General features: G+C 49.0%; 12 non-coding genes across 12 annotated transcripts; all 12 read left to right on the top strand.

The window, feature by feature from the left end:
- The first annotated feature begins 508 nt into the window (after positions 1–508).
- On the top strand, positions 509–627 carry LOC148431482 (5S ribosomal RNA). The gene has a single exon (XR_015877138.1). It is a non-coding gene; the product is annotated as a 5S ribosomal RNA (ribosomal RNA).
- Positions 628–2,786: 2,159 nt separating this feature from the next.
- Positions 2,787–2,905, top strand: LOC148431481 (5S ribosomal RNA). Its single transcript, XR_015877137.1, has one exon. It is a non-coding gene; the product is annotated as a 5S ribosomal RNA (ribosomal RNA).
- A 2,159-nt stretch (positions 2,906–5,064) lies between these two features.
- LOC148431480 (5S ribosomal RNA) lies at positions 5,065–5,183 on the top strand. Its single transcript, XR_015877136.1, has one exon. It is a non-coding gene; the product is annotated as a 5S ribosomal RNA (ribosomal RNA).
- A 2,167-nt stretch (positions 5,184–7,350) lies between these two features.
- On the top strand, positions 7,351–7,469 carry LOC148431479 (5S ribosomal RNA). Its single transcript, XR_015877135.1, has one exon. It is a non-coding gene; the product is annotated as a 5S ribosomal RNA (ribosomal RNA).
- A 2,155-nt stretch (positions 7,470–9,624) lies between these two features.
- Positions 9,625–9,743, top strand: LOC148431478 (5S ribosomal RNA). Its single transcript, XR_015877134.1, has one exon. It is a non-coding gene; the product is annotated as a 5S ribosomal RNA (ribosomal RNA).
- A 2,171-nt stretch (positions 9,744–11,914) lies between these two features.
- Positions 11,915–12,033, top strand: LOC148431477 (5S ribosomal RNA). The gene has a single exon (XR_015877133.1). It is a non-coding gene; the product is annotated as a 5S ribosomal RNA (ribosomal RNA).
- Positions 12,034–14,196: 2,163 nt separating this feature from the next.
- On the top strand, positions 14,197–14,315 carry LOC148431476 (5S ribosomal RNA). The gene has a single exon (XR_015877131.1). It is a non-coding gene; the product is annotated as a 5S ribosomal RNA (ribosomal RNA).
- A 2,155-nt stretch (positions 14,316–16,470) lies between these two features.
- LOC148431475 (5S ribosomal RNA) lies at positions 16,471–16,589 on the top strand. Its single transcript, XR_015877130.1, has one exon. It is a non-coding gene; the product is annotated as a 5S ribosomal RNA (ribosomal RNA).
- A 2,163-nt stretch (positions 16,590–18,752) lies between these two features.
- Positions 18,753–18,871, top strand: LOC148431474 (5S ribosomal RNA). Its single transcript, XR_015877129.1, has one exon. It is a non-coding gene; the product is annotated as a 5S ribosomal RNA (ribosomal RNA).
- Positions 18,872–21,038: 2,167 nt separating this feature from the next.
- Positions 21,039–21,157, top strand: LOC148431473 (5S ribosomal RNA). Its single transcript, XR_015877128.1, has one exon. It is a non-coding gene; the product is annotated as a 5S ribosomal RNA (ribosomal RNA).
- Positions 21,158–23,328: 2,171 nt separating this feature from the next.
- LOC148431472 (5S ribosomal RNA) lies at positions 23,329–23,447 on the top strand. The gene has a single exon (XR_015877127.1). It is a non-coding gene; the product is annotated as a 5S ribosomal RNA (ribosomal RNA).
- Positions 23,448–25,606: 2,159 nt separating this feature from the next.
- Positions 25,607–25,725, top strand: LOC148431471 (5S ribosomal RNA). Its single transcript, XR_015877126.1, has one exon. It is a non-coding gene; the product is annotated as a 5S ribosomal RNA (ribosomal RNA).
- Positions 25,726–27,249: the final 1,524 nt, after the last annotated feature.

The raw sequence follows: 27,249 nt of genomic DNA, 5'->3' as shown, positions 1-27,249 counted from the left end.
CCTTCCCATTCTGTGATAGACGTCGCCGATGCCAGCCATTGCCCAAGTCACGAAAGCAAGCAAGAAAGCCAGCGCTTACCTACTAAGGGCCTGTGAGAAAGCAGGCTGAAGGGAAAGCTGCCCGCTTAGTCATCCAGGTGTGATTGCCTTGCCGCTGTAGGGCGCTAGGGGCCAGACATCTGTGAAGATAGAAGAACGTGTTTGAGATGCTGCTGATTAGTAAAATGAATGAGAGAAGTAAGCCAAAGTAAGGCCGGTTGTGAGAGTATGTTTGTGTGGGCAATAAGGAGGAAAAAATGAGGGAGTAAAAATGGCTTAAAGAGGCAGCAGCAGCAGTAGCAAGATGTGGCTAGACGAGAGGGTTGGAGGGAGAGAGCCCAGTGCTGTGATGCAGACAGCAAGCAACGTGTGGAAGGTAGTAAATAGCAAGGAGCAGCTGGGCTGGAGAGGTGGATCCTGGCTGCTGCTGGTGACAAGTAGAAAAGGAGCAAGTGAGAGCCTGGTCTCTGCCTACGGCCACACCACCCTGAACACGCCCGATCTCGTCTGATCTCGGAAGCTAAGCAGGGTCAGGCCTGGTTAGTACTTGGATGGGAGACCGCCTGGGAATACCAGGTGCTGTAGGCTTTTGCTTTTTTACTCTGCAACCAGCAGGGGTCGCTCTTCACAGCTTCTCAATCTTCTTCACTTTTTCAAATGCACACTTCTCTCTTTCTTTTACTCACTCACTCACTCACTCACTCACTCATTCATGCCTTTATTCACTTATTTATGACTGCTGCACATCCAGCTCTTTCCAAAACTACACTCAAACTTCACCATTATGTCACCTACTTCTTTTTTCATGCATACAACCCAAAGCATCTAGCACTCTCTCAGCAGCAGCAACCCCATTCCCAACATGGCTGACAGGGCACACACAACTAGGCCGCACTTAGCAGCGCCTTACGTCCCACCTAGGGTTTCCGGCGCAGTCATTTCTCAGCAGATGCTGCAACGGACTGTGCACTATAAGGGTCACCCACCGCACACGTTATACGGCCTCCTCACACCCTTTCCAAGTGTCTGACCTCAAAGTGATGGTCTACATTGCTGGACACCATATTATCCAGTATCAGGTCAGTGCCATAAGTCTGGAGCCATAACCAAAATGCATCTGTTGTTTGGCTGCAATGTCATAGTGAATCCTGCATGTCTGCACTTTTTTTTACTACATGGCCACGCAGCAAACATAGGAACTGGCTGCAGCGCAAGATGTTCACCTGCGGTGACCTTAACGGCATCAGCTGGTTGGCTAAAGGTTGATGCGAGTTCGGTATGTTTTGTCGACAGTAACAATGTTGACAGTCATTATATAGACACCGTAATGTCGACAAGAACAACATATTGACAGACAAAATGTCCTCATGCTCAGAATGTTGACAACCACAATGTTGACACTAACAAAAGGCCGACATGTTCAAATTGTGGACAGCCAAAATGTTGACAGGTGCATAATGTTGACACCCAATTCCAGACCTTAACCCTAAGATTTCTATTGTGGACATTTTGACGGTGTCGTTATTTCATACGGCAGCATTTTAGCTGTGTCGACAGTTCATGTGTTGTCATTTAGACTGCGCCAGCATTTTGCAGGTGTTGACATGTGGGGTGTGGACATTTTAGCCATATTGACATGATGGTATTGACCTTTTGACTGTCAAGATTGCGATTTCCCACATGATGACAACATCCCAGGTTGATGGTCCCTGGTGAGTCCACAGACCAGCTGTTGGCGGAAGAAAGATGCCAGAACCCAACGGAAGAGGATACGCTAGATTGGTGCGGGCACCTGGAGACACACCAATCAGAAGGTACCTGATCTTGTCTGAGCACTCAAACTGAGCAGGCTTGGGCCTGGTCACTCTCTGGAAGGCAGATGACTTGGAACACTCGGAGCTATGTTTTGCTTTTTTTCTTCTTCTCTGTTGGAGCTGGGGCCAGTAGGAGGCCATCTTCTCTAGGCCCTTTGTGGGGGCCCACTTCTCCAATGTTACCACAGCAGTAGCAGCACCTGAAGTGCACAGGAATGGTTGTGTAACACCAATGCTAATTCCAGACACCTGTCTGAGTCTACAATTTGTTCCTGGCTTCCATCATCCCTCCACCCATGGCCTGGACTCTGAAAAAGAAAGAAAGCCTTCAACGCAGCCCAAGCTTTCAGCCGGCCACAGTAAGAGAGCCACCATTCCATGTCACCGAGCAGACGAGCGCTGTCCCGATGAAGGCTTTCTCTAGCCCTTCCCATTCTGTGATAGACGTCGCCGATGCCAGCCATTGCCCAAGTCACGAAAGCAAGCAAGAAAGCCAGCGCTTACCTACTAAGGGCCTGTGAGAAAGCAGGCTGAAGGGAAAGCTGCCCGCTTAGTCATCCAGGTGTGATTGCCTTGCCGCTGTAGGGCGCTAGGGGCCAGACATCTGTGAAGATAGAAGAACGTGTTTGAGATGCTGCTGATTAGTAAAATGAATGAGAGAAGTAAGCCAAAGTAAGGCCGGTTGTGAGAGTATGTTTGTGTGGGCAATAAGGAGGAAAAAATGAGGGAGTAAAAATGGCTTAAAGAGGCAGCAGCAGCAGCAGGAAGATGTGGCTAGACGAGAGGGTTGGAGGGAGAGAGCCCAGTGCTGTGATGCAGACAGCAAGCAACGTGTGGAAGGTAGTGAATAGCAAGGAGCAGCTGGGCTGGAGAGGTGGATCCTGGCTGCTGCTGGTGACAAGTAGAAAAGGAGCAAGTGAGAGTCTGGTCTCTGCCTACGGCCACACCACCCTGAACACGCCCGATCTCGTCTGATCTCGGAAGCTAAGCAGGGTCAGGCCTGGTTAGTACTTGGATGGGAGACCGCCTGGGAATACCAGGTGCTGTAGGCTTTTGCTTTTTTACTCTGCAACCAGCAGGGGTCGCTCTTCACAGCTTCTCAATCTTCTTCACTTTTTCAAATGCACACTTCTCTCTTTCTTTTACTCACTCACTCACTCACTCACTCACTCATTCATGCCTTTATTCACTTATTTATGACTGCTGCACATCCAGCTCTTTCCAAAACTACACTCAAACTTCACCATTATGTCACCTACTTCTTTTTTCATGCATACAACCCAAAGCATCTAGCACTCTCTCAGCAGCAGCAACCCCATTCCCAACATGGCTGACAGGGCACACACAACTAGGCCGCACTTAGCAGCGCCTTACGTCCCACCTAGGGTTTCCGGCGCAGTCATTTCTCAGCAGATGCTGCAACGGACTGTGCACTATAAGGGTCACCCACCGCACACGTTATACGGCCTCCTCACACCCTTTCCAAGTGTCTGACCTCAAAGTGATGGTCTACATTGCTGGACACCATATTATCCAGTATCAGGTCAGTGCCATAAGTCTGGAGCCATAACCAAAATGCATCTGTTGTTTGGCTGCAATGTCATAGTGAATCCTGCATGTCTGCACTTTTTTTTACTACATGGCCACGCAGCAAACATAGGAACTGGCTGCAGCGCAAGATGTTCACCTGCGGTGACCTTAACGGCATCAGCTGGTTGGCTAAAGGTTGATGCGAGTTCGGTATGTTTTGTCGACAGTAACAATGTTGACAGTCATTATATAGACACCGTAATGTCGACAAGAACAACATATTGACAGACAAAATGTCCTCATGCTCAGAATGTTGACAACCACAATGTTGACACTAACAAAAGGCCGACATGTTCAAATTGTGGACAGCCAAAATGTTGACAGGTGCATAATGTTGACACCCAATTCCAGACCTTAACCCTAAGATTTCTATTGTGGACATTTTGACGGTGTCGTTATTTCATACGGCAGCATTTTAGCTGTGTCGACAGTTCATGTGTTGTCATTTAGACTGCGCCAGCATTTTGCAGGTGTTGACATGTGGGGTGTGGACATTTTAGCCATATTGACATGATGGTATTGACCTTTTGACTGTCAAGATTGCGATTTCCCACATGATGACAACATCCCAGGTTGATGGTCCCTGGTGAGTCCACAGACCAGCTGTTGGCGGAAGAAAGATGCCAGAACCCAACGGAAGAGGATACGCTAGATTGGTGCGGGCACCTGGAGACACACCAATCAGAAGGTACCTGATCTTGTCTGAGCACTCAAACTGAGCAGGCTTGGGCCTGGTCACTCTCTGGAAGGCAGATGACTTGGAACACTCGGAGCTATGTTTTGCTTTTTTTCTTCTTCTCTGTTGGAGCTGGGGCCAGTAGGAGGCCATCTTCTCTAGGCCCTTTGTGGGGGCCCACTTCTCCAATGTTACCACAGCAGTAGCAGCACCTGAAGTGCACAGGAATGGTTGTGTAACACCAATGCTAATTCCAGACACCTGTCTGAGTCTACAATTTGTTCCTGGCTTCCATCATCCCTCCACCCATGGCCTGGACTCTGAAAAAGAAAGAAAGCCTTCAACGCAGCCCAAGCTTTCAGCCGGCCACAGTAAGAGAGCCACCATTCCATGTCACCGAGCAGACGAGCGCTGTCCCGATGAAGGCTTTCTCTAGCCCTTCCCATTCTGTGATAGACGTCGCCGATGCCAGCCATTGCCCAAGTCACGAAAGCAAGCAAGAAAGCCAGCGCTTACCTACTAAGGGCCTGTGAGAAAGCAGGCTGAAGGGAAAGCTGCCCGCTTAGTCATCCAGGTGTGATTGCCTTGCCGCTGTAGGGCGCTAGGGGCCAGACATCTGTGAAGATAGAAGAACGTGTTTGAGATGCTGCTGATTAGTAAAATGAATGAGAGAAGTAAGCCAAAGTAAGGCCGGTTGTGAGAGTATGTTTGTGTGGGCAATAAGGAGGAAAAAATGAGGGAGTAAAAATGGCTTAAAGAGGCAGCAGCAGCAGCAGGAAGATGTGGCTAGACGAGAGGGTTGGAGGGAGAGAGCCCAGTGCTGTGATGCAGACAGCAAGCAACGTGTGGAAGGTAGTGAATAGCAAGGAGCAGCTGGGCTGGAGAGGTGGATCCTGGCTGCTGCTGGTGACAAGTAGAAAAGGAGCAAGTGAGAGTCTGGTCTCTGCCTACGGCCACACCACCCTGAACACGCCCGATCTCGTCTGATCTCGGAAGCTAAGCAGGGTCAGGCCTGGTTAGTACTTGGATGGGAGACCGCCTGGGAATACCAGGTGCTGTAGGCTTTTGCTTTTTTACTCTGCAACCAGCAGGGGTCGCTCTTCACAGCTTCTCAATCTTCTTCACTTTTTCAAATGCACACTTCTCTCTTTCTTTTACTCACTCACTCACTCACTCACTCACTCACTCACTCATTCATGCCTTTATTCACTTATTTATGACTGCTGCACATCCAGCTCTTTCCAAAACTACACTCAAACTTCACCATTATGTCACCTACTTCTTTTTTCATGCATACAACCCAAAGCATCTAGCACTCTCTCAGCAGCAGCAACCCCATTCCCAACATGGCTGACAGGGCACACACAACTAGGCCGCACTTAGCAGCGCCTTACGTCCCACCTAGGGTTTCCGGTGCAGTCATTTCTCAGCAGATGCTGCAACGGACTGTGCACTATAAGGGTCACCCACCGCACACGTTATACGGCCTCCTCACACCCTTTCCAAGTGTCTGACCTCAAAGTGATGGTCTACATTGCTGGACACCATATTATCCAGTATCAGGTCAGTGCCATAAGTCTGGAGCCATAACCAAAATGCATCTGTTGTTTGGCTGCAATGTCATAGTGAATCCTGCATGTCTGCACTTTTTTTTACTACACGGCCACGCAGCAAACATAGGAACTGGCTGCAGCGCAAGATGTTCACCTGCGGTGACCTTAACGGCATCAGCTGGTTGGCTAAAGGTTGATGCGAGTTCGGTATGTTTTGTCGACAGTAACAATGTTGACAGTCATTATATAGACACCGTAATGTCGACAAGAACAACATATTGACAGACAAAATGTCCTCATGCTCAGAATGTTGACAACCACAATGTTGACACTAACAAAAGGCCGACATGTTCAAATTGTGGACAGCCAAAATGTTGACAGGTGCATAATGTTGACACCCAATTCCAGACCTTAACCCTAAGATTTCTATTGTGGACATTTTGACGGTGTCGTTATTTCATACGGCAGCATTTTAGCTGTGTCGACAGTTCATGTGTTGTCATTTAGACTGCGCCAGCATTTTGCAGGTGTTGACATGTGGGGTGTGGACATTTTAGCCATATTGACATGATGGTATTGACCTTTTGACTGTCAAGATTGCGATTTCCCACATGATGACAACATCCCAGGTTGATGGTCCCTGGTGAGTCCACAGACCAGCTGTTGGCGGAAGAAAGATGCCAGAACCCAACGGAAGAGGATACGCTAGATTGGTGCGGGCACCTGGAGACACACCAATCAGAAGGTACCTGATCTTGTCTGAGCACTCAAACTGAGCAGGCTTGGGCCTGGTCACTCTCTGGAAGGCAGATGACTTGGAACACTCGGAGCTATGTTTTGCTTTTTTTCTTCTTCTCTGTTGGAGCTGGGGCCAGTAGGAGGCCATCTTCTCTAGGCCCTTTGTGGGGGCCCACTTCTCCAATGTTACCACAGCAGTAGCAGCACCTGAAGTGCACAGGAATGGTTGTGTAACACCAATGCTAATTCCAGACACCTGTCTGAGTCTACAATTTGTTCCTGGCTTCCATCATCCCTCCACCCATGGCCTGGACTCTGAAAAAGAAAGAAAGCCTTCAACGCAGCCCAAGCTTTCAGCCGGCCACAGTAAGAGAGCCACCATTCCATGTCACCGAGCAGACGAGCGCTGTCCCGATGAAGGCTTTCTCTAGCCCTTCCCATTCTGTGATAGACGTCGCCGATGCCAGCCATTGCCCAAGTCACGAAAGCAAGCAAGAAAGCCAGCGCTTACCTACTAAGGGCCTGTGAGAAAGCAGGCTGAAGGGAAAGCTGCCCGCTTAGTCATCCAGGTGTGATTGCCTTGCCGCTGTAGGGCGCTAGGGGCCAGACATCTGTGAAGATAGAAGAACGTGTTTGAGATGCTGCTGATTAGTAAAATGAATGAGAGAAGTAAGCCAAAGTAAGGCCGGTTGTGAGAGTATGTTTGTGTGGGCAATAAGGAGGAAAAAATGAGGGAGTAAAAAAGGCTTAAAGAGGCAGCAGCAGCAGCAGGAAGATGTGGCTAGACGAGAGGGTTGGAGGGAGAGAGCCCAGTGCTGTGATGCAGACAGCAAGCAACGTGTGGAAGGTAGTGAATAGCAAGGAGCAGCTGGGCTGGAGAGGTGGATCCTGGCTGCTGCTGGTGACAAGTAGAAAAGGAGCAAGTGAGAGTCTGGTCTCTGCCTACGGCCACACCACCCTGAACACGCCCGATCTCGTCTGATCTCGGAAGCTAAGCAGGGTCAGGCCTGGTTAGTACTTGGATGGGAGACCGCCTGGGAATACCAGGTGCTGTAGGCTTTTGCTTTTTTACTCTGCAACCAGCAGGGGTCGCTCTTCACAGCTTCTCAATCTTCTTCACTTTTTCAAATGCACACTTCTCTCTTTCTTTTACTCACTCACTCACTCACTCACTCATTCATGCCTTTATTCACTTATTTATGACTGCTGCACATCCAGCTCTTTCCAAAACTACACTCAAACTTCACCATTATGTCACCTACTTCTTTTTTCATGCATACAACCCAAAGCATCTAGCACTCTCTCAGCAGCAGCAACCCCATTCCCAACATGGCTGACAGGGCACACACAACTAGGCCGCACTTAGCAGCGCCTTACGTCCCACCTAGGGTTTCCGGCGCAGTCATTTCTCAGCAGATGCTGCAACGGACTGTGCACTATAAGGGTCACCCACCGCACACGTTATACGGCCTCCTCACACCCTTTCCAAGTGTCTGACCTCAAAGTGATGGTCTACATTGCTGGACACCATATTATCCAGTATCAGGTCAGTGCCATAAGTCTGGAGCCATAACCAAAATGCATCTGTTGTTTGGCTGCAATGTCATAGTGAATCCTGCATGTCTGCACTTTTTTTTACTACACGGCCACGCAGCAAACATAGGAACTGGCTGCAGCGCAAGATGTTCACCTGCGGTGACCTTAACGGCATCAGCTGGTTGGCTAAAGGTTGATGCGAGTTCGGTATGTTTTGTCGACAGTAACAATGTTGACAGTCATTATATAGACACCGTAATGTCGACAAGAACAACATATTGACAGACAAAATGTCCTCATGCTCAGAATGTTGACAACCACAATGTTGACACTAACAAAAGGCCGACATGTTCAAATTGTGGACAGCCAAAATGTTGACAGGTGCATAATGTTGACACCCAATTCCAGACCTTAACCCTAAGATTTCTATTGTGGACATTTTGACGGTGTCGTTATTTCATACGGCAGCATTTTAGCTGTGTCGACAGTTCATGTGTTGTCATTTAGACTGCGCCAGCATTTTGCAGGTGTTGACATGTGGGGTGTGGACATTTTAGCCATATTGACATGATGGTATTGACCTTTTGACTGTCAAGATTGTGATTTCCCACATGATGACAACATCCCAGGTTGATGGTCCCTGGTGAGTCCACAGACCAGCTGTTGGCGGAAGAAAGATGCCAGAACCCAACGGAAGAGGATACGCTAGATTGGTGCGGGCACCTGGAGACACACCAATCAGAAGGTACCTGATCTTGTCTGAGCACTCAAACTGAGCAGGCTTGGGCCTGGTCACTCTCTGGAAGGCAGATGACTTGGAACACTCGGAGCTATGTTTTGCTTTTTTTCTTCTTCTCTGTTGGAGCTGGGGCCAGTAGGAGGCCATCTTCTCTAGGCCCTTTGTGGGGGCCCACTTCTCCAATGTTACCACAGCAGTAGCAGCACCTGAAGTGCACAGGAATGGTTGTGTAACACCAATGCTAATTCCAGACACCTGTCTGAGTCTACAATTTGTTCCTGGCTTCCATCATCCCTCCACCCATGGCCTGGACTCTGAAAAAGAAAGAAAGCCTTCAACGCAGCCCAAGCTTTCAGCCGGCCACAGTAAGAGAGCCACCATTCCATGTCACCGAGCAGACGAGCGCTGTCCCGATGAAGGCTTTCTCTAGCCCTTCCCATTCTGTGATAGACGTCGCCGATGCCAGCCATTGCCCAAGTCACGAAAGCAAGCAAGAAAGCCAGCGCTTACCTACTAAGGGCCTGTGAGAAAGCAGGCTGAAGGGAAAGCTGCCCGCTTAGTCATCCAGGTGTGATTGCCTTGCCGCTGTAGGGCGCTAGGGGCCAGACATCTGTGAAGATAGAAGAACGTGTTTGAGATGCTGCTGATTAGTAAAATGAATGAGAGAAGTAAGCCAAAGTAAGGCAGGTTGTGAGAGTATGTTTGTGTGGGCAATAAGGAGGAAAAAAAGAGGGAGTAAAAAAGGCTTAAAGAGGCAGCAGCAGCAGCAGGAAGATGTGGCTAGACGAGAGGGTTGGAGGGAGAGAGCCCAGTGCTGTGATGCAGACAGCAAGCAACGTGTGGAAGGTAGTGAATAGCAAGGAGCAGCTGGGCTGGAGAGGTGGATCCTGGCTGCTGCTGGTGACAAGTAGAAAAGGAGCAAGTGAGAGTCTGGTCTCTGCCTACGGCCACACCACCCTGAACACGCCCGATCTCGTCTGATCTCGGAAGCTAAGCAGGGTCAGGCCTGGTTAGTACTTGGATGGGAGACCGCCTGGGAATACCAGGTGCTGTAGGCTTTTGCTTTTTTACTCTGCAACCAGCAGGGGTCGCTCTTCACAGCTTCTCAATCTTCTTCACTTTTTCAAATGCACACTTCTCTCTTTCTTTTACTCACTCACTCACTCACTCACTCACTCACTCACTCACTCATTCATGCCTTTATTCACTTATTTATGACTGCTGCACATCCAGCTCTTTCCAAAACTACACTCAAACTTCACCATTATGTCACCTACTTCTTTTTTCATGCATACAACCCAAAGCATCTAGCACTCTCTCAGCAGCAGCAACCCCATTCCCAACATGGCTGACAGGGCACACACAACTAGGCCGCACTTAGCAGCGCCTTACGTCCCACCTAGGGTTTCCGGCGCAGTCATTTCTCAGCAGATGCTGCAACGGACTGTGCACTATAAGGGTCACCCACCGCACACGTTATACGGCCTCCTCACACCCTTTCCAAGTGTCTGACCTCAAAGTGATGGTCTACATTGCTGGACACCATATTATCCAGTATCAGGTCAGTGCCATAAGTCTGGAGCCATAACCAAAATGCATCTGTTGTTTGGCTGCAATGTCATAGTGAATCCTGCATGTCTGCACTTTTTTTTACTACACGGCCACGCAGCAAACATAGGAACTGGCTGCAGCGCAAGATGTTCACCTGCGGTGACCTTAACGGCATCAGCTGGTTGGCTAAAGGTTGATGCGAGTTCGGTATGTTTTGTCGACAGTAACAATGTTGACAGTCATTATATAGACACCGTAATGTCGACAAGAACAACATATTGACAGACAAAATGTCCTCATGCTCAGAATGTTGACAACCACAATGTTGACACTAACAAAAGGCCGACATGTTCAAATTGTGGACAGCCAAAATGTTGACAGGTGCATAATGTTGACACCCAATTCCAGACCTTAACCCTAAGATTTCTATTGTGGACATTTTGACGGTGTCGTTATTTCATACGGCAGCATTTTAGCTGTGTCGACAGTTCATGTGTTGTCATTTAGACTGCGCCAGCATTTTGCAGGTGTTGACATGTGGGGTGTGGACATTTTAGCCATATTGACATGATGGTATTGACCTTTTGACTGTCAAGATTGCGATTTCCCACATGATGACAACATCCCAGGTTGATGGTCCCTGGTGAGTCCACAGACCAGCTGTTGGCGGAAGAAAGATGCCAGAACCCAACGGAAGAGGATACGCTAGATTGGTGCGGGCACCTGGAGACACACCAATCAGAAGGTACCTGATCTTGTCTGAGCACTCAAACTGAGCAGGCTTGGGCCTGGTCACTCTCTGGAAGGCAGATGACTTGGAACACTCGGAGCTATGTTTTGCTTTTTTTCTTCTTCTCTGTTGGAGCTGGGGCCAGTAGGAGGCCATCTTCTCTAGGCCCTTTGTGGGGGCCCACTTCTCCAATGTTACCACAGCAGTAGCAGCACCTGAAGTGCACAGGAATGGTTGTGTAACACCAATGCTAATTCCAGACACCTGTCTGAGTCTACAATTTGTTCCTGGCTTCCATCATCCCTCCACCCATGGCCTGGACTCTGAAAAAGAAAGAAAGCCTTCAACGCAGCCCAAGCTTTCAGCCGGCCACAGTAAGAGAGCCACCATTCCATGTCACCGAGCAGACGAGCGCTGTCCCGATGAAGGCTTTCTCTAGCCCTTCCCATTCTGTGATAGACGTCGCCGATGCCAGCCATTGCCCAAGTCACGAAAGCAAGCAAGAAAGCCAGCGCTTACCTACTAAGGGCCTGTGAGAAAGCAGGCTGAAGGGAAAGCTGCCCGCTTAGTCATCCAGGTGTGATTGCCTTGCCGCTGTAGGGCGCTAGGGGCCAGACATCTGTGAAGATAGAAGAACGTGTTTGAGATGCTGCTGATTAGTAAAATGAATGAGAGAAGTAAGCCAAAGTAAGGCCGGTTGTGAGAGTATGTTTGTGTGGGCAATAAGGAGGAAAAAATGAGGGAGTAAAAATGGCTTAAAGAGGCAGCAGCAGCAGCAGGAAGATGTGGCTAGACGAGAGGGTTGGAGGGAGAGAGCCCAGTGCTGTGATGCAGACAGCAAGCAACGTGTGGAAGGTAGTGAATAGCAAGGAGCAGCTGGGCTGGAGAGGTGGATCCTGGCTGCTGCTGGTGACAAGTAGAAAAGGAGCAAGTGAGAGTCTGGTCTCTGCCTACGGCCACACCACCCTGAACACGCCCGATCTCGTCTGATCTCGGAAGCTAAGCAGGGTCAGGCCTGGTTAGTACTTGGATGGGAGACCGCCTGGGAATACCAGGTGCTGTAGGCTTTTGCTTTTTTACTCTGCAACCAGCAGGGGTCGCTCTTCACAGCTTCTCAATCTTCTTCACTTTTTCAAATGCACACTTCTCTCTTTCTTTTACTCACTCACTCACTCACTCACTCACTCACTCATTCATGCCTTTATTCACTTATTTATGACTGCTGCACATCCAGCTCTTTCCAAAACTACACTCAAACTTCACCATTATGTCACCTACTTCTTTTTTCATGCATACAACCCAAAGCATCTAGCACTCTCTCAGCAGCAGCAACCCCATTCCCAACATGGCTGACAGGGCACACACAACTAGGCCGCACTTAGCAGCGCCTTACGTCCCACCTAGGGTTTCCGGCGCAGTCATTTCTCAGCAGATGCTGCAACGGACTGTGCACTATAAGGGTCACCCACCGCACACGTTATACGGCCTCCTCACACCCTTTCCAAGTGTCTGACCTCAAAGTGATGGTCTACATTGCTGGACACCATATTATCCAGTATCAGGTCAGTGCCATAAGTCTGGAGCCATAACCAAAATGCATCTGTTGTTTGGCTGCAATGTCATAGTGAATCCTGCATGTCTGCACTTTTTTTTACTACACGGCCACGCAGCAAACATAGGAACTGGCTGCAGCGCAAGATGTTCACCTGCGGTGACCTTAACGGCATCAGCTGGTTGGCTAAAGGTTGATGCGAGTTCGGTATGTTTTGTCGACAGTAACAATGTTGACAGTCATTATATAGACACCGTAATGTCGACAAGAACAACATATTGACAGACAAAATGTCCTCATGCTCAGAATGTTGACAACCACAATGTTGACACTAACAAAAGGCCGACATGTTCAAATTGTGGACAGCCAAAATGTTGACAGGTGCATAATGTTGACACCCAATTCCAGACCTTAACCCTAAGATTTCTATTGTGGACATTTTGACGGTGTCGTTATTTCATACGGCAGCATTTTAGCTGTGTCGACAGTTCATGTGTTGTCATTTAGACTGCGCCAGCATTTTGCAGGTGTTGACATGTGGGGTGTGGACATTTTAGCCATATTGACATGATGGTATTGACCTTTTGACTGTCAAGATTGCGATTTCCCACATGATGACAACATCCCAGGTTGATGGTCCCTGGTGAGTCCACAGACCAGCTGTTGGCGGAAGAAAGATGCCAGAACCCAACGGAAGAGGATACGCTAGATTGGTGCGGGCACCTGGAGACACACCAATCAGAAGGTACCTGATCTTGTCTGAGCACTCAAACTGAGCAGGCTTGGGCCTGGTCACTCTCTGGAAGGCAGATGACTTGGAACACTCGGAGCTATGTTTTGCTTTTTTTCTTCTTCTCTGTTGGAGCTGGGGCCAGTAGGAGGCCATCTTCTCTAGGCCCTTTGTGGGGGCCCACTTCTCCAATGTTACCACAGCAGTAGCAGCACCTGAAGTGCACAGGAATGGTTGTGTAACACCAATGCTAATTCCAGACACCTGTCTGAGTCTACAATTTGTTCCTGGCTTCCATCATCCCTCCACCCATGGCCTGGACTCTGAAAAAGAAAGAAAGCCTTCAACGCAGCCCAAGCTTTCAGCCGGCCACAGTAAGAGAGCCACCATTCCATGTCACCGAGCAGACGAGCGCTGTCCCGATGAAGGCTTTCTCTAGCCCTTCCCATTCTGTGATAGACGTCGCCGATGCCAGCCATTGCCCAAGTCACGAAAGCAAGCAAGAAAGCCAGCGCTTACCTACTAAGGGCCTGTGAGAAAGCAGGCTGAAGGGAAAGCTGCCCGCTTAGTCATCCAGGTGTGATTGCCTTGCCGCTGTAGGGCGCTAGGGGCCAGACATCTGTGAAGATAGAAGAACGTGTTTGAGATGCTGCTGATTAGTAAAATGAATGAGAGAAGTAAGCCAAAGTAAGGCCGGTTGTGAGAGTATGTTTGTGTGGGCAATAAGGAGGAAAAAATGAGGGAGTAAAAAAGGCTTAAAGAGGCAGCAGCAGCAGCAGGAAGATGTGGCTAGACGAGAGGGTTGGAGGGAGAGAGCCCAGTGCTGTGATGCAGACAGCAAGCAACGTGTGGAAGGTAGTGAATAGCAAGGAGCAGCTGGGCTGGAGAGGTGGATCCTGGCTGCTGCTGGTGACAAGTAGAAAAGGAGCAAGTGAGAGTCTGGTCTCTGCCTACGGCCACACCACCCTGAACACGCCCGATCTCGTCTGATCTCGGAAGCTAAGCAGGGTCAGGCCTGGTTAGTACTTGGATGGGAGACCGCCTGGGAATACCAGGTGCTGTAGGCTTTTGCTTTTTTACTCTGCAACCAGCAGGGGTCGCTCTTCACAGCTTCTCAATCTTCTTCACTTTTTCAAATGCACACTTCTCTCTTTCTTTTACTCACTCACTCACTCACTCACTCATTCATGCCTTTATTCACTTATTTATGACTGCTGCACATCCAGCTCTTTCCAAAACTACACTCAAACTTCACCATTATGTCACCTACTTCTTTTTTCATGCATACAACCCAAAGCATCTAGCACTCTCTCAGCAGCAGCAACCCCATTCCCAACATGGCTGACAGGGCACAAACAACTAGGCCGCACTTAGCAGCGCCTTACGTCCCACCTAGGGTTTCCGGCGCAGTCATTTCTCAGCAGATGCTGCAACGGACTGTGCACTATAAGGGTCACCCACCGCACACGTTATACGGCCTCCTCACACCCTTTCCAAGTGTCTGACCTCAAAGTGATGGTCTACATTGCTGGACACCATATTATCCAGTATCAGGTCAGTGCCATAAGTCTGGAGCCATAACCAAAATGCATCTGTTGTTTGGCTGCAATGTCATAGTGAATCCTGCATGTCTGCACTTTTTTTTACTACACGGCCACGCAGCAAACATAGGAACTGGCTGCAGCGCAAGATGTTCACCTGCGGTGACCTTAACGGCATCAGCTGGTTGGCTAAAGGTTGATGCGAGTTCGGTATGTTTTGTCGACAGTAACAATGTTGACAGTCATTATATAGACACCGTAATGTCGACAAGAACAACATATTGACAGACAAAATGTCCTCATGCTCAGAATGTTGACAACCACAATGTTGACACTAACAAAAGGCCGACATGTTCAAATTGTGGACAGCCAAAATGTTGACAGGTGCATAATGTTGACACCCAATTCCAGACCTTAACCCTAAGATTTCTATTGTGGACATTTTGACGGTGTCGTTATTTCATACGGCAGCATTTTAGCTGTGTCGACAGTTCATGTGTTGTCATTTAGACTGCGCCAGCATTTTGCAGGTGTTGACATGTGGGGTGTGGACATTTTAGCCATATTGACATGATGGTATTGACCTTTTGACTGTCAAGATTGTGATTTCCCACATGATGACAACATCCCAGGTTGATGGTCCCTGGTGAGTCCACAGACCAGCTGTTGGCGGAAGAAAGATGCCAGAACCCAACGGAAGAGGATACGCTAGATTGGTGCGGGCACCTGGAGACACACCAATCAGAAGGTACCTGATCTTGTCTGAGCACTCAAACTGAGCAGGCTTGGGCCTGGTCACTCTCTGGAAGGCAGATGACTTGGAACACTCGGAGCTATGTTTTGCTTTTTTTCTTCTTCTCTGTTGGAGCTGGGGCCAGTAGGAGGCCATCTTCTCTAGGCCCTTTGTGGGGGCCCACTTCTCCAATGTTACCACAGCAGTAGCAGCACCTGAAGTGCACAGGAATGGTTGTGTAACACCAATGCTAATTCCAGACACCTGTCTGAGTCTACAATTTGTTCCTGGCTTCCATCATCCCTCCACCCATGGCCTGGACTCTGAAAAAGAAAGAAAGCCTTCAACGCAGCCCAAGCTTTCAGCCGGCCACAGTAAGAGAGCCACCATTCCATGTCACCGAGCAGACGAGCGCTGTCCCGATGAAGGCTTTCTCTAGCCCTTCCCATTCTGTGATAGACGTCGCCGATGCCAGCCATTGCCCAAGTCACGAAAGCAAGCAAGAAAGCCAGCGCTTACCTACTAAGGGCCTGTGAGAAAGCAGGCTGAAGGGAAAGCTGCCCGCTTAGTCATCCAGGTGTGATTGCCTTGCCGCTGTAGGGCGCTAGGGGCCAGACATCTGTGAAGATAGAAGAACGTGTTTGAGATGCTGCTGATTAGTAAAATGAATGAGAGAAGTAAGCCAAAGTAAGGCAGGTTGTGAGAGTATGTTTGTGTGGGCAATAAGGAGGAAAAAAAGAGGGAGTAAAAAAGGCTTAAAGAGGCAGCAGCAGCAGCAGGAAGATGTGGCTAGACGAGAGGGTTGGAGGGAGAGAGCCCAGTGCTGTGATGCAGACAGCAAGCAACGTGTGGAAGGTAGTGAATAGCAAGGAGCAGCTGGGCTGGAGAGGTGGATCCTGGCTGCTGCTGGTGACAAGTAGAAAAGGAGCAAGTGAGAGTCTGGTCTCTGCCTACGGCCACACCACCCTGAACACGCCCGATCTCGTCTGATCTCGGAAGCTAAGCAGGGTCAGGCCTGGTTAGTACTTGGATGGGAGACCGCCTGGGAATACCAGGTGCTGTAGGCTTTTGCTTTTTTACTCTGCAACCAGCAGGGGTCGCTCTTCACAGCTTCTCAATCTTCTTCACTTTTTCAAATGCACACTTCTCTCTTTCTTTTACTCACTCACTCACTCACTCACTCACTCACTCATTCATGCCTTTATTCACTTATTTATGACTGCTGCACATCCAGCTCTTTCCAAAACTACACTCAAACTTCACCATTATGTCACCTACTTCTTTTTTCATGCATACAACCCAAAGCATCTAGCACTCTCTCAGCAGCAGCAACCCCATTCCCAACATGGCTGACAGGGCACACACAACTAGGCCGCACTTAGCAGCGCCTTACGTCCCACCTAGGGTTTCCGGCGCAGTCATTTCTCAGCAGATGCTGCAACGGACTGTGCACTATAAGGGTCACCCACCGCACACGTTATACGGCCTCCTCACACCCTTTCCAAGTGTCTGACCTCAAAGTGATGGTCTACATTGCTGGACACCATATTATCCAGTATCAGGTCAGTGCCATAAGTCTGGAGCCATAACCAAAATGCATCTGTTGTTTGGCTGCAATGTCATAGTGAATCCTGCATGTCTGCACTTTTTTTTACTACACGGCCACGCAGCAAACATAGGAACTGGCTGCAGCGCAAGATGTTCACCTGCGGTGACCTTAACGGCATCAGCTGGTTGGCTAAAGGTTGATGCGAGTTCGGTATGTTTTGTCGACAGTAACAATGTTGACAGTCATTATATAGACACCGTAATGTCGACAAGAACAACATATTGACAGACAAAATGTCCTCATGCTCAGAATGTTGACAACCACAATGTTGACACTAACAAAAGGCCGACATGTTCAAATTGTGGACAGCCAAAATGTTGACAGGTGCATAATGTTGACACCCAATTCCAGACCTTAACCCTAAGATTTCTATTGTGGACATTTTGACGGTGTCGTTATTTCATACGGCAGCATTTTAGCTGTGTCGACAGTTCATGTGTTGTCATTTAGACTGCGCCAGCATTTTGCAGGTGTTGACATGTGGGGTGTGGACATTTTAGCCATATTGACATGATGGTATTGACCTTTTGACTGTCAAGATTGCGATTTCCCACATGATGACAACATCCCAGGTTGATGGTCCCTGGTGAGTCCACAGACCAGCTGTTGGCGGAAGAAAGATGCCAGAACCCAACGGAAGAGGATACGCTAGATTGGTGCGGGCACCTGGAGACACACCAATCAGAAGGTACCTGATCTTGTCTGAGCACTCAAACTGAGCAGGCTTGGGCCTGGTCACTCTCTGGAAGGCAGATGACTTGGAACACTCGGAGCTATGTTTTGCTTTTTTTCTTCTTCTCTGTTGGAGCTGGGGCCAGTAGGAGGCCATCTTCTCTAGGCCCTTTGTGGGGGCCCACTTCTCCAATGTTACCACAGCAGTAGCAGCACCTGAAGTGCACAGGAATGGTTGTGTAACACCAATGCTAATTCCAGACACCTGTCTGAGTCTACAATTTGTTCCTGGCTTCCATCATCCCTCCACCCATGGCCTGGACTCTGAAAAAGAAAGAAAGCCTTCAACGCAGCCCAAGCTTTCAGCCGGCCACAGTAAGAGAGCCACCATTCCATGTCACCGAGCAGACGAGCGCTGTCCCGAAGAAGGCTTTCTCTAGCCCTTCCCATTCTGTGATAGACGTCGCCGATGCCAGCCATTGCCCAAGTCACGAAAGCAAGCAAGAAAGCCAGCGCTTACCTACTAAGGGCCTGTGAGAAAGCAGGCTGAAGGGAAAGCTGCCCGCTTAGTCATCCAGGTGTGATTGCCTTGCCGCTGTAGGGCGCTAGGGGCCAGACATCTGTGAAGATAGAAGAACGTGTTTGAGATGCTGCTGATTAGTAAAATGAATGAGAGAAGTAAGCCAAAGTAAGGCAGGTTGTGAGAGTATGTTTGTGTGGGCAATAAGGAGGAAAAAAAGAGGGAGTAAAAAAGGCTTAAAGAGGCAGCAGCAGCAGCAGGAAGATGTGGCTAGACGAGAGGGTTGGAGGGAGAGAGCCCAGTGCTGTGATGCAGACAGCAAGCAACGTGTGGAAGGTAGTGAATAGCAAGGAGCAGCTGGGCTGGAGAGGTGGATCCTGGCTGCTGCTGGTGACAAGTAGAAAAGGAGCAAGTGAGAGTCTGGTCTCTGCCTACGGCCACACCACCCTGAACACGCCCGATCTCGTCTGATCTCGGAAGCTAAGCAGGGTCAGGCCTGGTTAGTACTTGGATGGGAGACCGCCTGGGAATACCAGGTGCTGTAGGCTTTTGCTTTTTTACTCTGCAACCAGCAGGGGTCGCTCTTCACAGCTTCTCAATCTTCTTCACTTTTTCAAATGCACACTTCTCTCTTTCTTTTACTCACTCACTCACTCACTCACTCACTCACTCACTCATTCATGCCTTTATTCACTTATTTATGACTGCTGCACATCCAGCTCTTTCCAAAACTACACTCAAACTTCACCATTATGTCACCTACTTCTTTTTTCATGCATACAACCCAAAGCATCTAGCACTCTCTCAGCAGCAGCAACCCCATTCCCAACATGGCTGACAGGGCACACACAACTAGGCCGCACTTAGCAGCGCCTTACGTCCCACCTAGGGTTTCCGGCGCAGTCATTTCTCAGCAGATGCTGCAACGGACTGTGCACTATAAGGGTCACCCACCGCACACGTTATACGGCCTCCTCACACCCTTTCCAAGTGTCTGACCTCAAAGTGATGGTCTACATTGCTGGACACCATATTATCCAGTATCAGGTCAGTGCCATAAGTCTGGAGCCATAACCAAAATGCATCTGTTGTTTGGCTGCAATGTCATAGTGAATCCTGCATGTCTGCACTTTTTTTTACTACACGGCCACGCAGCAAACATAGGAACTGGCTGCAGCGCAAGATGTTCACCTGCGGTGACCTTAACGGCATCAGCTGGTTGGCTAAAGGTTGATGCGAGTTCGGTATGTTTTGTCGACAGTAACAATGTTGACAGTCATTATATAGACACCGTAATGTCGACAAGAACAACATATTGACAGACAAAATGTCCTCATGCTCAGAATGTTGACAACCACAATGTTGACACTAACAAAAGGCCGACATGTTCAAATTGTGGACAGCCAAAATGTTGACAGGTGCATAATGTTGACACCCAATTCCAGACCTTAACCCTAAGATTTCTATTGTGGACATTTTGACGGTGTCGTTATTTCATACGGCAGCATTTTAGCTGTGTCGACAGTTCATGTGTTGTCATTTAGACTGCGCCAGCATTTTGCAGGTGTTGACATGTGGGGTGTGGACATTTTAGCCATATTGACATGATGGTATTGACCTTTTGACTGTCAAGATTGCGATTTCCCACATGATGACAACATCCCAGGTTGATGGTCCCTGGTGAGTCCACAGACCAGCTGTTGGCGGAAGAAAGATGCCAGAACCCAACGGAAGAGGATACGCTAGATTGGTGCGGGCACCTGGAGACACACCAATCAGAAGGTACCTGATCTTGTCTGAGCACTCAAACTGAGCAGGCTTGGGCCTGGTCACTCTCTGGAAGGCAGATGACTTGGAACACTCGGAGCTATGTTTTGCTTTTTTTCTTCTTCTCTGTTGGAGCTGGGGCCAGTAGGAGGCCATCTTCTCTAGGCCCTTTGTGGGGGCCCACTTCTCCAATGTTACCACAGCAGTAGCAGCACCTGAAGTGCACAGGAATGGTTGTGTAACACCAATGCTAATTCCAGACACCTGTCTGAGTCTACAATTTGTTCCTGGCTTCCATCATCCCTCCACCCATGGCCTGGACTCTGAAAAAGAAAGAAAGCCTTCAACGCAGCCCAAGCTTTCAGCCGGCCACAGTAAGAGAGCCACCATTCCATGTCACCGAGCAGACGAGCGCTGTCCCGAAGAAGGCTTTCTCTAGCCCTTCCCATTCTGTGATAGACGTCGCCGATGCCAGCCATTGCCCAAGTCACGAAAGCAAGCAAGAAAGCCAGCGCTTACCTACTAAGGGCCTGTGAGAAAGCAGGCTGAAGGGAAAGCTGCCCGCTTAGTCATCCAGGTGTGATTGCCTTGCCGCTGTAGGGCGCTAGGGGCCAGACATCTGTGAAGATAGAAGAACGTGTTTGAGATGCTGCTGATTAGTAAAATGAATGAGAGAAGTAAGCCAAAGTAAGGCAGGTTGTGAGAGTATGTTTGTGTGGGCAATAAGGAGGAAAAAAAGAGGGAGTAAAAAAGGCTTAAAGAGGCAGCAGCAGCAGTAGCAAGATGTGGCTAGACGAGAGGGTTGGAGGGAGAGAGCCCAGTGCTGTGATGCAGACAGCAAGCAACGTGTGGAAGGTAGTGAATAGCAAGGAGCAGCTGGGCTGGAGAGGTGGATCCTGGCTGCTGCTGGTGACAAGTAGAAAAGGAGCAAGTGAGAGTCTGGTCTCTGCCTACGGCCACACCACCCTGAACACGCCCGATCTCGTCTGATCTCGGAAGCTAAGCAGGGTCAGGCCTGGTTAGTACTTGGATGGGAGACCGCCTGGGAATACCAGGTGCTGTAGGCTTTTGCTTTTTTACTCTGCAACCAGCAGGGGTCGCTCTTCACAGCTTCTCAATCTTCTTCACTTTTTCAAATGCACACTTCTCTCTTTCTTTTACTCACTCACTCACTCACTCACTCACTCACTCACTCACTCATTCATGCCTTTATTCACTTATTTATGACTGCTGCACATCCAGCTCTTTCCAAAACTACACCCAAACTTCACCATTATGTCACCTACTTCTTTTTTCATGCATACAACCCAAAGCATCTAGCACTCTCTCAGCAGCAGCAACCCCATTCCCAACATGGCTGACAGGGCACACACAACTAGGCCGCACTTAGCAGCGCCTTACGTCCCACCTAGGGTTTCCGGCGCAGTCATTTCTCAGCAGATGCTGCAACGGACTGTGCACTATAAGGGTCACCCACCGCACACGTTATACGGCCTCCTCACACCCTTTCCAAGTGTCTGACCTCAAAGTGATGGTCTACATTGCTGGACACCATATTATCCAGTATCAGGTCAGTGCCATAAGTCTGGAGCCATAACCAAAATGCATCTGTTGTTTGGCTGCAATGTCATAGTGAATCCTGCATGTCTGCACTTTTTTTTACTACACGGCCACGCAGCAAACATAGGAACTGGCTGCAGCGCAAGATGTTCACCTGCGGTGACCTTAACGGCATCAGCTGGTTGGCTAAAGGTTGATGCGAGTTCGGTATGTTTTGTCGACAGTAACAATGTTGACAGTCATTATATAGACACCGTAATGTCGACAAGAACAACATATTGACAGACAAAATGTCCTCATGCTCAGAATGTTGACAACCACAATGTTGACACTAACAAAAGGCCGACATGTTCAAATTGTGGACAGCCAAAATGTTGACAGGTGCATAATGTTGACACCCAATTCCAGACCTTAACCCTAAGATTTCTATTGTGGACATTTTGACGGTGTCGTTATTTCATACGGCAGCATTTTAGCTGTGTCGACAGTTCATGTGTTGTCATTTAGACTGCGCCAGCATTTTGCAGGTGTTGACATGTGGGGTGTGGACATTTTAGCCATATTGACATGATGGTATTGACCTTTTGACTGTCAAGATTGCGATTTCCCACATGATGACAACATCCCAGGTTGATGGTCCCTGGTGAGTCCACAGACCAGCTGTTGGCGGAAGAAAGATGCCAGAACCCAACGGAAGAGGATACGCTAGATTGGTGCGGGCACCTGGAGACACACCAATCAGAAGGTACCTGATCTTGTCTGAGCACTCAAACTGAGCAGGCTTGGGCCTGGTCACTCTCTGGAAGGCAGATGACTTGGAACACTCGGAGCTATGTTTTGCTTTTTTTCTTCTTCTCTGTTGGAGCTGGGGCCAGTAGGAGGCCATCTTCTCTAGGCCCTTTGTGGGGGCCCACTTCTCCAATGTTACCACAGCAGTAGCAGCACCTGAAGTGCACAGGAATGGTTGTGTAACACCAATGCTAATTCCAGACACCTGTCTGAGTCTACAATTTGTTCCTGGCTTCCATCATCCCTCCACCCATGGCCTGGACTCTGAAAAAGAAAGAAAGCCTTCAACGCAGCCCAAGCTTTCAGCCGGCCACAGTAAGAGAGCCACCATTCCATGTCACCGAGCAGACGAGCGCTGTCCCGATGAAGGCTTTCTCTAGCCCTTCCCATTCTGTGATAGACGTCGCCGATGCCAGCCATTGCCCAAGTCACGAAAGCAAGCAAGAAAGCCAGCGCTTACCTACTAAGGGCCTGTGAGAAAGCAGGCTGAAGGGAAAGCTGCCCGCTTAGTCATCCAGGTGTGATTGCCTTGCCGCTGTAGGGCGCTAGGGGCCAGACATCTGTGAAGATAGAAGAACGTGTTTGAGATGCTGCTGATTAGTAAAATGAATGAGAGAAGTAAGCCAAAGTAAGGCCGGTTGTGAGAGTATGTTTGTGTGGGCAATAAGGAGGAAAAAATGAGGGAGTAAAAAAGGCTTAAAGAGGCAGCAGCAGCAGCAGGAAGATGTGGCTAGACGAGAGGGTTGGAGGGAGAGAGCCCAGTGCTGTGATGCAGACAGCAAGCAACGTGTGGAAGGTAGTGAATAGCAAGGAGCAGCTGGGCTGGAGAGGTGGATCCTGGCTGCTGCTGGTGACAAGTAGAAAAGGAGCAAGTGAGAGTCTGGTCTCTGCCTACGGCCACACCACCCTGAACACGCCCGATCTCGTCTGATCTCGGAAGCTAAGCAGGGTCAGGCCTGGTTAGTACTTGGATGGGAGACCGCCTGGGAATACCAGGTGCTGTAGGCTTTTGCTTTTTTACTCTGCAACCAGCAGGGGTCGCTCTTCACAGCTTCTCAATCTTCTTCACTTTTTCAAATGCACACTTCTCTCTTTCTTTTACTCACTCACTCACTCACTCACTCACTCATTCATGCCTTTATTCACTTATTTATGACTGCTGCACATCCAGCTCTTTCCAAAACTACACTCAAACTTCACCATTATGTCACCTACTTCTTTTTTCATGCATACAACCCAAAGCATCTAGCACTCTCTCAGCAGCAGCAACCCCATTCCCAACATGGCTGACAGGGCACACACAACTAGGCCGCACTTAGCAGCGCCTTACGTCCCACCTAGGGTTTCCGGCGCAGTCATTTCTCAGCAGATGCTGCAACGGACTGTGCACTATAAGGGTCACCCACCGCACACGTTATACGGCCTCCTCACACCCTTTCCAAGTGTCTGACCTCAAAGTGATGGTCTACATTGCTGGACACCATATTATCCAGTATCAGGTCAGTGCCATAAGTCTGGAGCCATAACCAAAATGCATCTGTTGTTTGGCTGCAATGTCATAGTGAATCCTGCATGTCTGCACTTTTTTTTACTACACGGCCACGCAGCAAACATAGGAACTGGCTGCAGCGCAAGATGTTCACCTGCGGTGACCTTAACGGCATCAGCTGGTTGGCTAAAGGTTGATGCGAGTTCGGTATGTTTTGTCGACAGTAACAATGTTGACAGTCATTATATAGACACCGTAATGTCGACAAGAACAACATATTGACAGACAAAATGTCCTCATGCTCAGAATGTTGACAACCACAATGTTGACACTAACAAAAGGCCGACATGTTCAAATTGTGGACAGCCAAAATGTTGACAGGTGCATAATGTTGACACCCAATTCCAGACCTTAACCCTAAGATTTCTATTGTGGACATTTTGACGGTGTCGTTATTTCATACGGCAGCATTTTAGCTGTGTCGACAGTTCATGTGTTGTCATTTAGACTGCGCCAGCATTTTGCAGGTGTTGACATGTGGGGTGTGGACATTTTAGCCATATTGACATGATGGTATTGACCTTTTGACTGTCAAGATTGCGATTTCCCACATGATGACAACATCCCAGGTTGATGGTCCCTGGTGAGTCCACAGACCAGCTGTTGGCGGAAGAAAGATGCCAGAACCCAACGGAAGAGGATACGCTAGATTGGTGCGGGCACCTGGAGACACACCAATCAGAAGGTACCTGATCTTGTCTGAGCACTCAAACTGAGCAGGCTTGGGCCTGGTCACTCTCTGGAAGGCAGATGACTTGGAACACTCGGAGCTATGTTTTGCTTTTTTTCTTCTTCTCTGTTGGAGCTGGGGCCAGTAGGAGGCCATCTTCTCTAGGCCCTTTGTGGGGGCCCACTTCTCCAATGTTACCACAGCAGTAGCAGCACCTGAAGTGCACAGGAATGGTTGTGTAACACCAATGCTAATTCCAGACACCTGTCTGAGTCTACAATTTGTTCCTGGCTTCCATCATCCCTCCACCCATGGCCTGGACTCTGAAAAAGAAAGAAAGCCTTCAACGCAGCCCAAGCTTTCAGCCGGCCACAGTAAGAGAGCCACCATTCCATGTCACCGAGCAGACGAGCGCTGTCCCGATGAAGGCTTTCTCTAGCCCTTCCCATTCTGTGATAGACGTCGCCGATGCCAGCCATTGCCCAAGTCACGAAAGCAAGCAAGAAAGCCAGCGCTTACCTACTAAGGGCCTGTGAGAAAGCAGGCTGAAGGGAAAGCTGCCCGCTTAGTCATCCAGGTGTGATTGCCTTGCCGCTGTAGGGCGCTAGGGGCCAGACATCTGTGAAGATAGAAGAACGTGTTTGAGATGCTGCTGATTAGTAAAATGAATGAGAGAAGTAAGCCAAAGTAAGGCAGGTTGTGAGAGTATGTTTGTGTGGGCAATAAGGAGGAAAAAAAGAGGGAGTAAAAAAGGCTTAAAGAGGCAGCAGCAGCAGCAGGAAGATGTGGCTAGACGAGAGGGTTGGAGGGAGAGAGCCCAGTGCTGTGATGCAGACAGCAAGCAACGTGTGGAAGGTAGTGAATAGCAAGGAGCAGCTGGGCTGGAGAGGTGGATCCTGGCTGCTGCTGGTGACAAGTAGAAAAGGAGCAAGTGAGAGTCTGGTCTCTGCCTACGGCCACACCACCCTGAACACGCCCGATCTCGTCTGATCTCGGAAGCTAAGCAGGGTCAGGCCTGGTTAGTACTTGGATGGGAGACCGCCTGGGAATACCAGGTGCTGTAGGCTTTTGCTTTTTTACTCTGCAACCAGCAGGGGTCGCTCTTCACAGCTTCTCAATCTTCTTCACTTTTTCAAATGCACACTTCTCTCTTTCTTTTACTCACTCACTCACTCACTCACTCACTCATTCATGCCTTTATTCACTTATTTATGACTGCTGCACATCCAGCTCTTTCCAAAACTACACCCAAACTTCACCATTATGTCACCTACTTCTTTTTTCATGCATACAACCCAAAGCATCTAGCACTCTCTCAGCAGCAGCAACCCCATTCCCAACATGGCTGACAGGGCACACACAACTAGGCCGCACTTAGCAGCGCCTTACGTCCCACCTAGGGTTTCCGGCGCAGTCATTTCTCAGCAGATGCTGCAACGGACTGTGCACTATAAGGGTCACCCACCGCACACGTTATACGGCCTCCTCACACCCTTTCCAAGTGTCTGACCTCAAAGTGATGGTCTACATTGCTGGACACCATATTATCCAGTATCAGGTCAGTGCCATAAGTCTGGAGCCATAACCAAAATGCATCTGTTGTTTGGCTGCAATGTCATAGTGAATCCTGCATGTCTGCACTTTTTTTTACTACACGGCCACGCAGCAAACATAGGAACTGGCTGCAGCGCAAGATGTTCACCTGCGGTGACCTTAACGGCATCAGCTGGTTGGCTAAAGGTTGATGCGAGTTCGGTATGTTTTGTCGACAGTAACAATGTTGACAGTCATTATATAGACACCGTAATGTCGACAAGAACAACATATTGACAGACAAAATGTCCTCATGCTCAGAATGTTGACAACCACAATGTTGACACTAACAAAAGGCCGACATGTTCAAATTGTGGACAGCCAAAATGTTGACAGGTGCATAATGTTGACACCCAATTCCAGACCTTAACCCTAAGATTTCTATTGTGGACATTTTGACGGTGTCGTTATTTCATACGGCAGCATTTTAGCTGTGTCGACAGTTCATGTGTTGTCATTTAGACTGCGCCAGCATTTTGCAGGTGTTGACATGTGGGGTGTGGACATTTTAGCCATATTGACATGATGGTATTGACCTTTTGACTGTCAAGATTGCGATTTCCCACATGATGACAACATCCCAGGTTGATGGTCCCTGGTGAGTCCACAGACCAGCTGTTGGCGGAAGAAAGATGCCAGAACCCAACGGAAGAGGATACGCTAGATTGGTGCGGGCACCTGGAGACACACCAATCAGAAGGTACCTGATCTTGTCTGAGCACTCAAACTGAGCAGGCTTGGGCCTGGTCACTCTCTGGAAGGCAGATGACTTGGAACACTCGGAGCTATGTTTTGCTTTTTTTCTTCTTCTCTGTTGGAGCTGGGGCCAGTAGGAGGCCATCTTCTCTAGGCCCTTTGTGGGGGCCCACTTCTCCAATGTTACCACAGCAGTAGCAGCACCTGAAGTGCACAGGAATGGTTGTGTAACACCAATGCTAATTCCAGACACCTGTCTGAGTCTACAATTTGTTCCTGGCTTCCATCATCCCTCCACCCAT

The sequence above is a fragment of the Taudactylus pleione genome, unplaced genomic scaffold, assembly GCF_031769625.1.
Source record: "Taudactylus pleione unplaced genomic scaffold, aTauple2 ptg002260l, whole genome shotgun sequence".
Lineage (NCBI taxonomy): Eukaryota > Metazoa > Chordata > Amphibia > Anura > Myobatrachidae > Taudactylus > Taudactylus pleione.
Note: the sequence above shows the minus strand (reverse complement) of the source record. Positions and strands in the feature narration are given on the sequence as shown.